We start from the raw sequence: 16696 nt of genomic DNA, 5'->3' as shown, positions 1-16696 counted from the left end.
ATTTTTTAGGATAGTAGAATTTATAATCATATATATATATATATATATATACTCTTAAAATTTTACATTAATGGGCTCTTAACTATATACAGTCTTCCATACCTTGCTTTTTCACCTCCTTGGTTTACCCTAGAAGGTCATTCTGTACCAGCATATACACAAAGGAAACCCTGGTGACACAGTGGTTAAAAGCTACAGCTGCTAACCAAAAGGTCGGCAGTTCGAATCCCCCAGGCCCTCCTTGGAAACTCTGTGGGGCAGTTCTACTCTGTCCTATAGGGTCGCTGAATCGGGATCGACTCCATGGCAATGGGTTTTTCCTTTTTTAAATATGCAGAAATACCTCACTCTTTTTAATGACTGTGGAATTCCAGTGTATCATAAATGTTCAAACACTGATGGTCTTTTAGGTTGTGTCCAACGTTCTACCATAACCAATCCATATTGCAGAGAACATTATTGTACATACAATGAGAGCGTATCTACATGATTAATTCCTAGCAGAATTGCTGGGCCAAAGGCGTTTTTCATTTTTAGTTCAGTAATTACTGTCAAATTGCCCTCTAGAGATCTTTACTTCCACGTATAATATATGAGAATGGCTATTTACTAGACCAGTGCCAATCCTGGGTACTAATTAATCTTTGAGCTTCGATAATCTGAAAGGAAAAATACATTGCATTTTAATGAGGGTATAGCACATTTTCATGAAGGAGATGGAGCACATTTGATGTTTATTGGTTCCTTATATTTCGTCTTCTGTGAACTGTGTGGTCATCTCCTGTTTTCTATTCTATGATTTGTTTTTCTACTGATTTGTATGAGCTCTTGGTAAGATAAGAAAATTAGTCCGTTGTCATATGCTTACTGATATTTTCCTGAGTTTTATTTATTCATGCAGCTAAACTTAACAGTCTTTATGGCTTCTGGGATTTGTGCCTTGCTTAGAAAGGTCTTCTTTACATTTAATAATAAATGTAACACTTTTTCCCAGTACTTTTATGGTTTTCTTTTTAACCTTTACATCTTTGATTCATTTGGAATTTATTTAGATATAAGGACTTAGGAGTGAGGAGTCATCATTTTTCTCCCCCAGATAGCTATCTGGTTATCCCAATCGCATTTATTAGCTATTGTCTACACTGATTTGAAAAGCCATCCTTATTCATATACTGAATTTCTATATGCGTTTGTATGTGTTTCTGGACTCTGCAGTCTGTTGGAAACAATACCAGGCTTAATTATTTTAAGTTGTTATACATCTTCCTATTTGACATGGCTAGTCCATACCTCATTATGCTTTTTCAGGATTTTTTTCTGGTTATATTTGCATGTTTATTTTTGCAGGTGGACTTTAGTATCATTTTATCCAATTCTAAAATCCTGTTGGTATTTCATAAAATTTGATTTTGAAAAATTGCAAACCCACAGAAAATCTGATAGTATGAACACCAGTATACTTTTAGATCCACCGATTCTTAACACTTTGCCACCGTTGCCTCTTTTTTTTTTTTTAATGTATTTTTGGTGACAATATACACAGCAAAACCTGCTCCCGTTCCACAGTTTCTAGACAATGATCAGTGACGTTGGTTAAATTCTTCACATTGTGTCAACATTCTTATTATTTCTGTTCTCGTTGTTTCACTTCCATTTACTTAATCTTCCTGCCCCCTGACCTCATTTATGCTTTAAAATAGCTGTTGACCCTTTGGGCTTATATAGATAAAATTTTTTTTTAAAGTAACGCAATACTCAAAGGTGACAGTCGTTACTCTTTGGGCTAAACTCTTACATAGTTTAAAGGTGACTTCAGGAGATAGTTTCAATTCAAGGTTTGTAGAGCCACTCAGGGGCATAGTCTTGGGAACTCCTCCAGACTCAACAGATCCAGTAAGTCTGGATTCTTTAAGAATTTGAAGTTCTGTTCCACATTTTTCTCCCTTTCTATCAGGATTTCTTGATTCTAACCTTGATCAGAATGTTCAGTAGTGGCAGCTGGGCGTGCAACCTTTGCTTCTGATTTCTCCAAATGTACTTTTTTTTTCCTCCTGAATCATTTGAGGTAAGTTGCAGACTTCATCATGGCACTTCATGACTCATGACATCCCCAGGTATGTCAGTGTTCCTCTTCTGAGAGTACAGACATTCTCCCATTTAACCATAGCACCATTCTCACACCTAAGAAAATGATCAGCCATCCAATATTACTTCATATTCAAATTTCCTCATGTATCCCCCAAATGGCTGTAGCTGTCTCCCCCTAAGGTTCACGCATTGCATTAGTTGGTGTGTCTGTAGTTTTTTTTTTTAAAACACTCCCTCTACCTCTTTTTTTACTTGGATTATATTTCTCAATAAACTTTACTTTTTAGAACTGTTTCAGATTTACAGAAAATTGCGAAGATGGTACAGAGTTTCCAATACCTCACGCTCAGTTTCCTCTACTATTAACATTTTACATTAGCATGGCACATTTGTTACGATCTAAATGGACCAATATTAATACATTATTATTAACTAAAGTCCGTATTTTATTCAGATGTCCTTAGTTTTTAACCTAATGCCCTTTTTCTGTTCCAGGATCCCAACCAGTATACCACACTGTTTAGTTGTCATGTTTCCTTCGGCTCCTCTTGACTGTGACAGTTTTGCAGACTTTGTTTTTGATGACTTTGAGAGTTTTGAGGAGTACTAGTCAGGCATTTTGGAGAATGTCCCTATACTGGGATTTGTCTGATGTTTTTCAAATGATTAGACAGGCATTATGTATTTTAGGGAGGAAGACCACAGAGGTGAAGTCCCTTTCTCATCACACGATATCAAGGGTACGTACCTATTAACATGCCTTAACAGTGTTGGTGTTAATCTCAGTCACCTGGCTGAAGCACTGCTTGTCAGCTTTCTTCGCTGTAAAGTTACTATTTCCCCTTTCCATATAGTATCTTTTGGAAGGAAGTCACTATGTGCATCCCACACTTAGGAAGCAGGGGAGTATGCTCCCCCTCCTTGAGGGTGGACTATCTACATAAATTATTTGGAATTCTTTTACATGGAAGATTTGTTTCCCCCCTCTAATAATTTATTCAATCATTTATTTATATAAGTATGGACTCATGGATATTTGTTTCATACTTTGGATTATAGTGTGTAAAAATGGCGTGGGGGAAGGTGTCTGACTTCCTCCAACCCCACAAAGGGGAAGGAGAAGCAAGATCAACAGCCCAAGGCTGATTCCTACGAGGTGGAGATCAGACATGCCTCCTCTTTCCACCATCTCTTACCATTTCTGACACCAACCGTCCCTCCCACAACACTCTCTACTGGGTTTGATAATTCATTGCAATAGCCGCATAGAACTCAAAGACCATACTCAAAATTATGGGGTTTATTATAAGGGAAGTAACAATTAAAATTCAGACTCAGGAACACTCAGGATACAGTTCTTTCATCAGGATAGCCTCTCACCAGCTGTGCTCACAGGCACGCCTCTCCCTGGCCCTTGGTCTCTGCCCAAGGGCACTCAGCTTTCTGTCTCTGTGGGCCAGGAAGCCCACTGCACCGTCTCCTGCTGATGGGTCTCTCCTTCCTTGGTGATGGTGGACTCCTCTCCTCTGCTCTGGAATTGGCTCTTTTTTAAGGCAAAACTAACCAATCTCCTTGGATTACCCTACCACAGTCCCGCCCAATCACCTGGATGGGAGTTACAAGACCACGGCTAGAAAGGCAACACAAAAGTAATCAATCACACCGCATAGTGCAATACTATACTGAAGTCGTTCCAGTTTTGGACATCAGTAGCTTTCAGTTGGCTCTCTTTGACGTACGACCATAATTATGGATTTTTTTTTTTGGAGCACTTTCTTTCTGGCGCTGCAAGAAGCTCCAGGCTCATGTTGTATATTTCCTTACCCAGTCCTAGAATCAGCCATTTCTCCAAGGAGCAGTGGTTCCTTTTACTGGAGAATGATATTAGAAACCAAGATCTGGGTGCCAGGTGTGCTCATCGCTCCCAGAGTGTTGTTGTGTCTCGGCCCCTTCAGCTGACAGAGCAAGGTAATACATGTGTGTGTACTAACCCATGCCTATATATGAATACTTCTATCTATAACATCTCGACAGCACTGGGTCTTTGAGTTTATCTGTAACACCTGTATATTAAGGGGAACGTGAGTTCATGCTGATGTTTAACCCATTACCACATGGATCGTTCTAACCTCTTCCTCTCGTTTATCTGTAAACTCCAGTTCCAACACGGAGAAACCTGGCTTCCACCATCTGCTATCCATTTACTTGAATTGTTTGATTCCAATATACATGTAAAGTGTAAAGAATTGTTAACTTGTGCTGCTCTTGGGAAACAACTTTACAATTAGGTTATGTGCAGTTTCTTTTGCCTTTAGGTTTGCAGATTACACTCATTTCCAAAGTTACTTAGGTCAGCATCTCCCCACGCTCCGCTTCAGTTTTGTTGTTTCATAAACTTACAATACAGTTAGGTTGTTTTGTCGCATTCTCCATTCCATCCTGGGATTCCCTCAACCTTCCAAATGATTTTAAAAATTTGTATATATTAAAGTTCATTTTTTTTGTGCTGTAAATTTCAATGGGTTTTGACAAATACATAATACCATGTATTCACCATTATAGTATCGTACACAATAATTTCACTGCCCCAGAAAATCCCCTGTGCTTCACCTATTCATCTCTCCTCCCTCTCCCTTGAATCCCTGGAAACAACTGATCTTTTCACTGTCTCTATAGTTTTCCCTTTTACAAAATGTCATATTATTGGAATCATACTCTAGGTAGCCTTCTCAGATTGGTTTCTTTCACTTGGCAATACGCATTTAAGGTTCCTTCCTGGCGTCCTGTCTTTTTATGGCTTGATAGCTCATTTCTTTGTATCTCTGAATAGCATTCCATCATATGAACGTACCCCAGTTTGTTTATCCACTCACCTATTGAAGGACATCTTGGTTGCTTCCAATTTTTGGCTATTTTTTGAATAAAGCTGCTATAAACTTTTGTTGAAGGTTTTTGTGTGGACATAATTGTTCAAATCAATTGGATAAATATCTAGGAGCATGATTGCTGGATCATATAGTTTGGCTTTATAAGAAACTGCCAAACCATCTTCTAAAATGGCTGTATTATTTTGCATTCCCACCACCAATGAATGACAGTTCCCATTGCTCCACATCCTCACCAGCAATTGGCATTATCAGTTTTTTTAATTTTAGCCATTCTAATAGGTATGTAGCGGTATCTCATTGTTGTTTTAATTTGTAACTCCCTTAGGACACATAGCGTTGAGCATCTTTTTTAAAATAATTTTTATTGTGCTTTTCAAGTCAGTCTCTCATACAAAAACCCATATACACCTTGCTATACACCCCCAATTATTCTCCCCCTAATGAGACAGCCCGCTTCCTCCCTCCAATCTCTCTTTTCAGGTCCATTTCGCCAGCTTCTAACCCCCTCCACCCTATCATCTCCCCTCCAGGCAGGAGATGTCAACATAGTCTCAAGTGTCCACCTGATCCAAGAAGCTCACTCCTCACCAGCATCCCTCTCCAACCCATTTTCCAGTCCAATCCATGTCTCAAAAGTTGGCTTCGGGAATGGGACCTGTCCTGGGGCAACAGAAGGTATGGGGGCCATGACCACTGGGGTCCTTCTAGTCTCAGTCAGACCATCAAGTCTGGTCTTATGAGAATTTGGGGTCTGCATCCCACTGTTCTCCTGCTCCCTCAGGGGTTCTCTGTTGTGTTCCCTGTCAGGGCAGTCATCGGTTGTAGCTGGGCACCATCTAGTTCTTCTGGTCTCAGGATGATGTAAGTCTCTGGTTCCTGTGGCCCTTTCTGTCTCTTGGGCTCACAGTTATCGTGTGACCTTCGTGTTCTTCTTTCTCCTTTGATCCAGGTGGGTTGAGACCAATTGATGCATCTTAGATGGCTGCTTGCTAGCGTTTAAGACCCCAGATGCCACTCTTCAAACAAAGTGGGATGCAGAATGTTTTGTTAATAGATTTTATTATGCCAATTGACTCAGATGTCCCCTGAAACCATGGTCCCCAGACCCCTGCCCCTGCTACGCTGGCCTTCGAAGCATCCAGTTTATTCAGGAAACTTCTTTGCTTGTGGTTTAGTCCAACTGTGCTGACCTCCCCTGTATTGTATGCTGTCTTTCCCTTCACCTAAAGTAGTTCTTATCTACTATCTAATTAGTGAATGCCCCTCCCCCCTCCCTCCCCCCTCCCTCCCTCCCCCCTCTCTTAACCACAAAACAATGTTTTCTTCTCAGTGTAAACTATTTTTCAAGTTCTTATAATAGTGGTCTTATACAATATTTGTCCTTTTGCAACTAATTTCACTCAGCATAATGCCTTCCAGGTTCCTCCATGTTATGAAATGTTTCACAGATTCCTCACTGTTCTTTATTGATGGGTAATATTCCATTGTGTGAATATACCATAATTTATTTACCCATTCATCCGTTGATGGGCACCTTGTTTGCTTCCAAGTGTTGAGCATCTTTTTATATGCTTATCTGCTCTTCCAAATAGGGAGAAATGATAGTTTTTTGAGTTGGGATATGGCCTAAAGGAGGTCATCCCATTCTCAAACCTGTCTTGAAGGGTAAAGGAGTTTTTCTGGACTTAGTTATTTGTGCCTGTAGGCAAGTGTAATGATGGACTTAGTAAAGATCGAGTTGAAGGGAGATGATTCAAGGTCCTAGAACATGATGATAGATTTAAGATTTTAAACTCTGGTTTAGATACACATCACTAAATGAGTCTATGATCATAGTGTGGCAAAGGGATCATACATTTCAGCTGTATAACATAAATTTGTTTTATAGTGAACTACCATTTTCTGGTGATCTACCAGTTACCTCACGTAGTGTTCTAGTCAAAAAAATGTGTTGTGGTCAGGAATATCTGAAGACACTGGCTTCTCAACCTCAAGAGATCGATCCAGACCAGTCAAAAAGATTTCCAACTTTTGGCAATCTACTTAAACAAGATAAGAAGGTAGGATATTTATTTCTATTTCTGCCCAAATTGTGACATCTTTGTTATAATTATTTTCTTCTTGGCAAGATGAATATATATCAAAGATTTTCCCTCCATTTGTTTAAAAAATAAAACATAACCTTCAGCTATTATGTGGTAGCCTCCTGATGCAAGAGTGTATTGGTTCAACAGACATAATAAAAAAAATAGCTCCCATTTATCAAATACCTACCAGGAGCCGGTGTTTTAAACTATCACATTTAATGCTCAACTGTTCTGCAAGGGGAATATTACTAGCCTTCTTTTAATAAGAAGAAATCAAGACTCACAGTGTTCAATGGCTTGACTAGAGTGACAGCTGATAAGAGATAGAGCCAGGATTTGAACTTACATCTTTCTTGCTCCAGAGTCTATATTATTTCCCACAAGCCCACACTTCAATGGCTTGACTAGAGTGACAGCTGATAAGAGATAGAGCCAGGATTTGAACTTACATCTTTCTTGCTCCAGAGTCTATATTATTTCCCACAAGCCCACACTAACTCCTTTAATATTTAGATCACAGTCTACTTCATCTGCTTCCATTATGGAGATCACTAGTGCTCTATCTGGACAATGACTACGTGTCCCTCTTGAAATATGAGGTACCAGGGAATGTTGCCTTATTTGGATTGTCCTATTGGAGAGTGTGTATGTGAGAGAGACAGACATACTGACTTTACCATTGAAGCATGAAGACAAATGAGATTATATTTGTACTCATGGAGGAAGTTATTGGTATAAAGGCCCAGAATATGCAACAATCTCTTCTGAAACAATGATAGACTTCAAGGTTTTCCACTTTGCCCCAATTCTCACTTGATTGGAGTTTTTGGTAATCTTTCTATGCTTTTGTGATAGACTTCAAGGTTTTCCACTTTGCCCCAATTCTCACTTGATTGGAGTTTTTGGTAATCTTTCTATGCTTTTGTGACTATGGGGATAATAATCACCCCAACTCATGGGGCTTTTTGGAGGGTTAAGTGAACTAATACATGTAAAGCATTTAGAACAGTATCTGGCAGGTAGGAAATGCTCAGTGAAAATGTCACACGTTCTAGACTCCTCTTTTATGAGAATTACAAACGGTTCAGTAATAACGGCAGGTTATATTCTTGTGTTATTCTTGGATGATAACAGCTTCAAACTAACCTATACCACACGATTCATCTTTTATCTACCACCAACATTCACATGCCGCCCCAGCTCTTCTGCACCCAGCTCAAGGTGGGCATATTTGACTCTCTGTGGGATCATGGGTGGGTGGATTTACATTTTCAAATTACCCTGCTCTTCACCATCTACATGTAGCATTTGGTAAAGTGTTAATCAATATTTCTTACTCATGAGCTTAAAGAACAAAAGGAGTAAACAAGGAATTTTTTTCAGAATGGTTTGTACTTCTTCAAAGAAGTTACTGTATGTTTATCCCCTTTTGGTAGATGAGAGCCACTCAGTGAGCTTCAGAGAATACCTTCTACTTTATCTTCCTCCTTATATCACTTAAATGAGATTAAAGTTGAGTTTCGTTTACTGAAAAGAGTGTGTGTTGGGTGATAGTAAATCCTTGGCTCATGAATAAGACTTAACACTGTAAATTCATGTCAGTATATGTTTATGAAAACTGTGATTTTGCAACGATTGTATTTCTGACTTTAATGGAATATGCTTGTTGATTTTTCAGCAAATGGTGATTGATGAAGTAGATGAGATTGCAGCAGGTCCTCAAAACAAAGTGAAACATGGAAAACCCAACTGTTGAACCTCATCTAAGAGAAGGCAGAGTATGACCATGTTGTTAATGAATCAGTCATGTCATAGGAAGATGGTAGTTAAGTCTTTGAGAGATGGAGAGATACAAGCATGTTTGCAAGTGGAAGGGCAATGAGATGCAACTATTAAGAGTTACTGCCAAGAGTTAGAAGGATAAAACCAGTCCCTGATTAGGCAGGCATGAGCTCAACGAGAGAATGAGTCTGCACTCAGTTTTTGACTGTCCTCACGTCTTGCCCATGCTCTAACCCAGTGCAGTCTGATACCTGCCTTCTCAACTCCATTGAAACTGTTACCAAGGCCACCAGCGTCTGTGGACATTGCCATGAATTCTTCAGCAGCACTTGACACAGTTGTTCACTCCCTCCTCCATGGAAACCTTTTTGTATTCCCATACATCAAACTCTCCTGGATTTCTTTCTTCTTACTGGTGACTCCCTTTCATTTTCTTTTCTGAGTTTTCCTTTTTTTTCCCACCTACAAATGTTGCAGGGCCCCAACTGCTTCTATGTGTTCAAACTGAACTCCTGAACGCCCTGTCTTCAACGCTGCTCTACTTTTAGTATTCCTCATCTCAGTCTATGGCACCACCCAGAGGTGTGCTGGTAAAGCTGTAATTGTCCACTGTCCAAGGGAATGTGGGCACGGGAGGGTGGAGAAGCCCTCATCCTTAGAGTTTGCAGATTTCCATAGTGTAAATGCTCCCACCAAGGCTGATTTCAAACCACCAACGTGAGAACACTGACCACAGAATCAGGAAGAGTTGCTCGCTATCCACCCTCGTGATCTGTTGCCTGATGGCTCCCATGGACCCCGGCACAATGATTTTTCCAATGGTTCAGGTAAAAAACATCAAAGTCACCGGGATTTTCTTTTCTTATTCTCTCACTTATGATCCATTAGTATGCCCCCCAAAACGTGATGCCAATACAATCCTGCATCCCACCATTCTCTCTATTCCTCTTATCCACACTGCCACCATCTCTTCACCAAACTACCACAATAGCTCCTTAGCCGATTTGCCTTCTTCCCATGCTTGATCCCAGCTAACTCACTTTCTGCTATGTGGTCAGAATGATCTTGTAGGCATGTAAATCAGATCATGCCATGTACCACTTGAAAACCCGTCATTAACTTTCCTACGCACTCAGAACAGAATCTAAACTCTACAAGGCTCTGCATGTCCTGCTCCTTCCATCCTCTTCTAACATGTCTCCTACTGGTCTCCTCCCTGCTCTCTCTGCTGTCTGTCCTTTCCTCAGTTGCACCAGGCTGGGTCCCCTCATGGCCTCTCACTGTGCCCTTTCCACAGCCTGGAGCACTTACCCTGGGTCTGCACATGGCTGGCTCTTTGTCCTCCTCCAGGGCTCAGCTCAAAGGACGCCTCCTGAGCAAGGCCCTGTGCTGCCCACCCTGTCCACTGAGGCCCCTCCCCAACTCTCCAGCACAGCCATGCTCCCTGCCCCCCTTACAGGAATCCAGGCTCTCATCTCTCTGTTTGCTCCTTGGACACCTTACTGTCCAATTCCCCACAGAAATGTCAGAACCATGAGGCTGGGCATTGTTTCTGTCTCTCTTGTTCACTGCTGATCCCTGGCATGGTGCCTGGCACAGAGGAGGTTGAATAAGTGAGGTAGACATGGCAGACATGGAGTAAAAAGAAAATCACTTCTCTGAGACAGACAGAAGCGAAGGATGAGGAGAATGACATAACCACAGGGCTGTTTGGTGATGGAGGGGAGACACAGCGTTCAGATCTAACTGCCACTTCTGTTTTCTCAGAAAGTTTGAGATAGAGGTGAGGGGTTGTGGGGGCCACGTTGTCTGGCTGCCAGCTCAGTAAAGCATGACAGCTTGTATGCGAAATTCAGGAATCACATCATCAAGCGAGACTTGCAGCTTTGCAACTTGTAAAGGGCAACAAGACAGAGCTAAATCATGAGTACCAGGGGTCTGCGAATGTTTGTTTACAAGTTGTACTATCTCACTTGGTTTCCTTCTGTATTCATAGAAGGGAAGATGATGGTTTTGTTGTGTTATTTTTCCTGAGCTCTACTTGAGGAATCTGAGATTTCCACTTATTACATTCTCCCGATTCATGAAATACATGATTCCCTGGAGACTGAAGAGCACAAAGATGTACCTTTGGGGGAGAGGAAATTCCCCCACCTCTCGGCTCAACCCCTTAATTTGGTTTCCAGATGCTATTGCCATTCACAATGACCACGAGGAGATGATACAAAATGGCCAACCACCACCTGACAGTTTCTCGTCAAAATCTGTTCCATCAAAACCTAGGAATATAGCAGGACATGGTATTCCATCCAGCAAATTGGATGCTCTGTCTAATGACTTCACTCATCTCGGGAAACACAGAGTGATTCAAAAACCTGGAAGCAACACACTTGTAAGAGAAACCATTACCAGCAATCTGTCTGCACGTGACCACGAAGTTACAGCAATGTCGACGTTGGGGACTGTGCCAAATGCATCCATAATAAGTCCTGCTATGGCACAGAAAATCAAAGATGATATAAAATACCAATTAATGAAGGAAGTTCAAAACTTTGGATGCAATAGTGAAGTCTATCGATAAAGCAATGGGAGTTTGCTCTTATGCTATGATTTAGAAGAGATACAAGCTACCTCTTGAGGTGCATCTTTGAAAGAATTGTGTTTTCACCTAATTTATGACGGTTCATTCTTCCTTTCACTAAAAAGGACCAGTAATGCCTTTTCTCTCCCTTAATTGTCCAGTAGCGTTCACAAGAATTTCCATAGTAGATATGAGCAGGTGTCTTTATTTAAGTATTTAAAAGACAAACTGTTTCTAACAGTTTAACCTACAGAGAATGGTTATTGAGGTAGAGGATGCAGGAAGACTGAACAGTGTTTCATCTTTGTCTTAGTTATCTAGTGCTGCTGTAACAGCAATACCACAGGTGGATGGCTTTAACAGACTGAAATTTATTTTCTCACTGTTTGTTGTTGTTGTTGTTGTTAGGTGCCTTTGAGTCGCGTCCAACCCACAGCAACCCCACGTACAACAGAATGAAACATTGCCTGGTCCTCCACCATCTTCACAATCGTTGCTGTGTTTGAGCCCATTGTTGCAGCCACTGTGGTCTTCCTCTTTTTTGCTGGCCCTCTACTTTACCACGCATGATGTGTTTCTCCAGGGACTGACTCCTCCTGATAAACCACGTGCAAAATATGTGAGACATAGTCTCACCATCCTTGCTTCTAAGGAGCATCCTGGCTGTACTTCTTCAAGGACATATTTGTTCGTTCTTTTGGCAGTCCGTGGTATATTCAATAATCTTCGCCAACACCACAATTCAAAGGCACGAATTCTTCTTCGGTCTTCCTTATTCATCATCCAGCATTCACGTGCATATGAGGTGACTGAAAACAGCATGGCTTGGATCAGGTGCACTTTAGTCTTCAAGGTGACATCTTTGCTTTTCAAGACTTTAAAGAGGTCTTGTGGAGCAGATTTGCCCAGTGCAATGCGTCTTTTGATTTCTCACTGCTGAGGAGGCTAGAAGTCCAAATTTAGAGCACTGGCTCTTGGGGAAGGTTTTCTCTCTCTGTGGGCTCTGGAGGAAGGCCTTTGTCTCTTCTGAGCTTCTGCTCTTGGGCCATCTTCACGTGGCTTGGAATGTGTCTTCCCCCATCTCTGCTACTGGCTTGCTTGTTTAATCTCTTATATCTCAAAATAGATGGATTTGAGATTCACCTACACTAATCCAGTTTCATTAACGTAACAGAGATGACCCATTCCCAGATGGGATTATAACCACAGGCACAGAGGTTCAGACTTACAGCTCATATTTTGGGGGGCACAATTCAATCCATAACAATCTTCATATTTTTAGAAATACTGAAAGGATTTTTTTTTTTCTAGTGTCTTCAGAATTTGGAAGAATCTTCAGTTTGCTTGAAGAAGTACAAGGACCTCTAAGTCAAAAAACAGTTTGTTGAATATACCATCAAGGAAGCAGGAAGATGGATGTAAAGAGAAACTTCAATATTGTGTTAAGTATTACGGCCCCTTACAGGATCAGGGAGGGTAGGTACAGGCCCTGCCTTGTCCTTCTCAAACGCAGGCCCTCACTCTTACGTTGTCTCCACAGGTGTTTGGCTTGATATTATCCGAGTCTACAGCATTCTTGCAAGCCCACAGGGCATTCCAGACTCTCCATAGTCTGGGGTGGGCTTAGACGTTCAGCTGACTCTGTTGGCATTTGCTACAGTGTGTCTTTCCATGAGGGCGCATTTTCTATTCCCAGGTAGATTGTAAGCTCCTTTTTGTAATTTCCACAATGCCTCCAACATCACAGGTGTTTTAGGTATCATTGTTTAATGAAATATGCCTTTATTTTCAGATTTAAAAGGCAAGTCTCAGTTCAGTCTCTTGAGAAGCTACTAGAAAACGTAAATTCCAATCACCACCTTGTCGGTAAAGTTAACCACATCCAAAACACATAATCGTGTTATCGCAACAATCAAGGAGAAACACAGGCAGGTTTGCTGTGCTCTAGAGTGGAACCAGATATTGCTGAAGCTTCCCAGAATGTGGCAGTCAAGGGAATTGCCTTCCAGAGGCCAAAAACAGCAGTGGAGCTTTACAACGTTACGATCCTCTTTCAGTAAAAGCTGGGCTTTTGCCCCATAAATCTCCTTTGAAAGCATTGTTTATTGGTTGGTTATTTGTTTTCCCGCCTGAGAAGAAGGATTCTAATATCTCACCAAGCTAAATGCTATGACAATCTTGGTTTATGCAGATGGCTACACGTCAGTAGCTGGTATTTATAACTGCCCTCTTTCGTTAACTATTTTCTTATTCCCTTTCTCCTCAGCGAGTACCTCAGCTAGTTCTTTCCGAGGAGGATGACTTAAACCTTCCTTCCTGAAGGGTCTGGCCATTTGATACCCTTCCCGAATTGGGTCGTTGTGTTTTCCATCAACTTTAATAAAAAAACTCCGGAGTAGTAAGAACTGCTCCAGTCCTATCAGACACATTCTTCCCTGTCCCCTTTGTAGTAGCAACACATTGCCCTTTGCTAGTCAGGTTCCATTACCCCAGACAGTACGGGACCTCCTTTTGTGCCTACTGTCTGAAAGGTATGCAGAGTCCAAAGTGGTCAGCTGGGAGTTTCAACTTCTAATTTAATGGAATCGCTCTTTTATCCACTTCTGTAAAGATTTCTCCCATTAAAACTAAGACCTCTAGTTCAGCAGAGCTTAGTCATTGGGATGGCAAGCCACAGTTTCGCTAGTGGATCACTAGGGGTGCTAGTGAGAGGAGGTACTCCCATGTCCACAGCCTGTTTCCTGGACTCCTGCGTGCTGGCTATGGGAGAAACAGCACCATACTAAATGCTGAGATAGAGCATTACTACCTCCTAGAGGACATTTGAATAATAGTCATATTAAGTGGTCTTCCTCCTAGGTGTATGGATATTATCCTGTCACTGGCAGCATTGTACTTCAAGACAGACCCTGAAATGTTCTTTTTGAAGATGAGTGCAACGCCCTTCCTCTTCAAGTTGGCATTCCTGGCGTGGTAGACCATATGGTTGTCCGATTCAAAATGGCCAATACCACTCCATTTCGGCTCGCTAATGCCTAGGATATGGATGTTTATGCATTCCATTCCATTTTTGAGGATTTCCAAATTTCCTAGATTCATACTTTGTATATTCCACATTCTGATTATTAATGGATGTTTGCAGCTGTTTCTTCTCACTTTGTGTCATGCCACATCAGCAAATAAAGGCCCCGAAAGCTTGACTCTATCCACGTCAGTAAGGTCAACTCAACTTGGAGGAGGCACATCTTCCCTCTTCGTATTTTGAGTGCCTTCCAACCTGAGGGGCTCAACTTCCAGCATTACATCAGACAATGTTCCACTGCTTTCATAAGGTTTTCGCTGGCTAATTCTTTTCAGAAGTAGACTGCCAGGTCCTTCTTCCTAGTCTGTCTTAGTCCGGAAGCTCAGCTGAAACCTGTCCTCCATGGGTGACCCTGCTGGTATCTGAATACCGGGGGCATAGCTCCCAGCATCGCAGCAACATGCAAGCCCCCACAGTACGACAGACTGATAGATGCCTGGGAGGGGGTCTGTCATTTCAGGAGGTGGCATATGATCAGGAACCGATGGTACCAAAGGAAGAATTCCAAGCTGCACTGAAGGCACTGGCAAAAAACAAGGCTCCAGGAACTGACAGAATACCAACTGAGATGTTTCAACTAACAGATGCAGTGCTTGAAGTGCTCACTCATCTATGCCAAGAAATTTGGAAGACAGCTACTTGGCCAACTGAGTAGAAGCAACCCATATTTGTGCCCATTCCAAAGAAAGGTGATCCAACCGAATGCGGAAGTTATCAAACAGTATCATTGATATCACATGCAAGTAAAATTTTGCTAAAGACGATTCAAAGATGGCTGCAGCAGTATATCGACAGAGAACTGTCAGAAACCCAGGCTGGATTCAGAAAATAGCTTGAAACCAGGGATATCATTGCTGATGTCAGATGGTTCCTGGCTGAAAGCAGAGAATACCAGGAAGATGTTTACCTGTGTTGTAATGACTCCACAAAGGCATTCAACTGTGTGGATCATAACAAATTATGGATAACATCGCACAGAATGGGAATTCTGGAACACTCGATTGTGCTCATGAGGAACCTGTACATAGATCAAGAGGCAGTCATTCAAACAGAAAAAGGGGATGCTGCATGGTTTAAAGTCAGGAAAGTTGTGCGTCAGGGTTGTATCCTTTCACCATACCTATTCAATGTGTATGCTGAGCAAATAATCCCAGAAACTGGACTGTATGAAGAAGAACGGGGCATCAGGATCGGAGGAAGACTCATTAACAACCTGCGTTATGCAGATGACACAACCTTGCTTGCTGGAAGTGAAGAGGACTTAAGTCGGAGCACTTACTGATGAAGATCAAAGACCACAGCCTTCAGTATGGATTACACCTCAACATAAAGAAAACAAAAATGCTCACAACTGGACCAATAAGCAACATCATGATAAATGGAGAAAATATCGAAGTTATCAAGGACTTCATTTTACTTGGATCCACAATCAACGCCCATGGAAGCATCAGTCAAGAAATCAAAAGATGCGTTGCATTGGGCAAATCTGCTGCAAAGGACCTCTTTAAAGTTTTGAAAAGCAAAGACGTCACCTTGGAGACTGAGGTGTACCAGACCCAACTCATGGTGTTTTCAATTGTATCATATGCATGCAAAAGCTGGACGATGAATAAGGAAGACAGAAGAAGAATTGACGCCTTTGAATTGTGGCGTTGATGAAGAATATTGACTATATCATGGACTGCCAAAACAACGAACAAATCTGTCTTGGAAGAAGTACAACCAGAATGCTCCTTAGAACCAAGGATGGCGAGACTACGGCTTAAATACTTTGGACGTGTTATTAGGAGGAGAAGGACATCATGCTTGGTAAAATAGAGGGTCAGGGAAAAAGAAGAAGGCCCTCAGTGAGCCCACTGGCTGCGACAATGGGCTCGCACAACGATTGTGAGAACGGTGCAGGACCGGGCAGTGTTTTGTTCTGTTGTACATAAAGTCGCTATGAGTTGGAGCTAACTCAATGGCACCTGACAACAACAACAACAGAGGACACTGGCAAGCCCTACCTGTGCCTGTCCCCTAGCTAGAATCATAACGGAGTCTTCAAAAGGCCATCTATTCTCTATTGAGCCAGCCACTTCAGAATGATGCGGGACAAATAAGACCTGTGAATTCCATTAACTTGGCCCTATTCCCTGTAAAGGAAGTTCCTTATTTAGAAGTGATGCTGTGTGGAATTCTTGGTGTT

General features: G+C 41.6%; 1 pseudogene; it reads left to right on the top strand.

Annotated features, from left to right (window-relative positions):
* The first annotated feature begins 10031 nt into the window (after positions 1 to 10031).
* Positions 10032 to 13512, top strand: LOC135228800 (integrator complex subunit 6-like; annotated as a pseudogene).
* Positions 13513 to 16696: the final 3184 nt, after the last annotated feature.

This window comes from Loxodonta africana, chromosome X, assembly GCF_030014295.1.
Source record: "Loxodonta africana isolate mLoxAfr1 chromosome X, mLoxAfr1.hap2, whole genome shotgun sequence".
Classification (NCBI taxonomy): Eukaryota; Metazoa; Chordata; class Mammalia; order Proboscidea; family Elephantidae; genus Loxodonta; species Loxodonta africana.
This window is presented reverse-complemented; position numbering and strand designations above follow the sequence as displayed.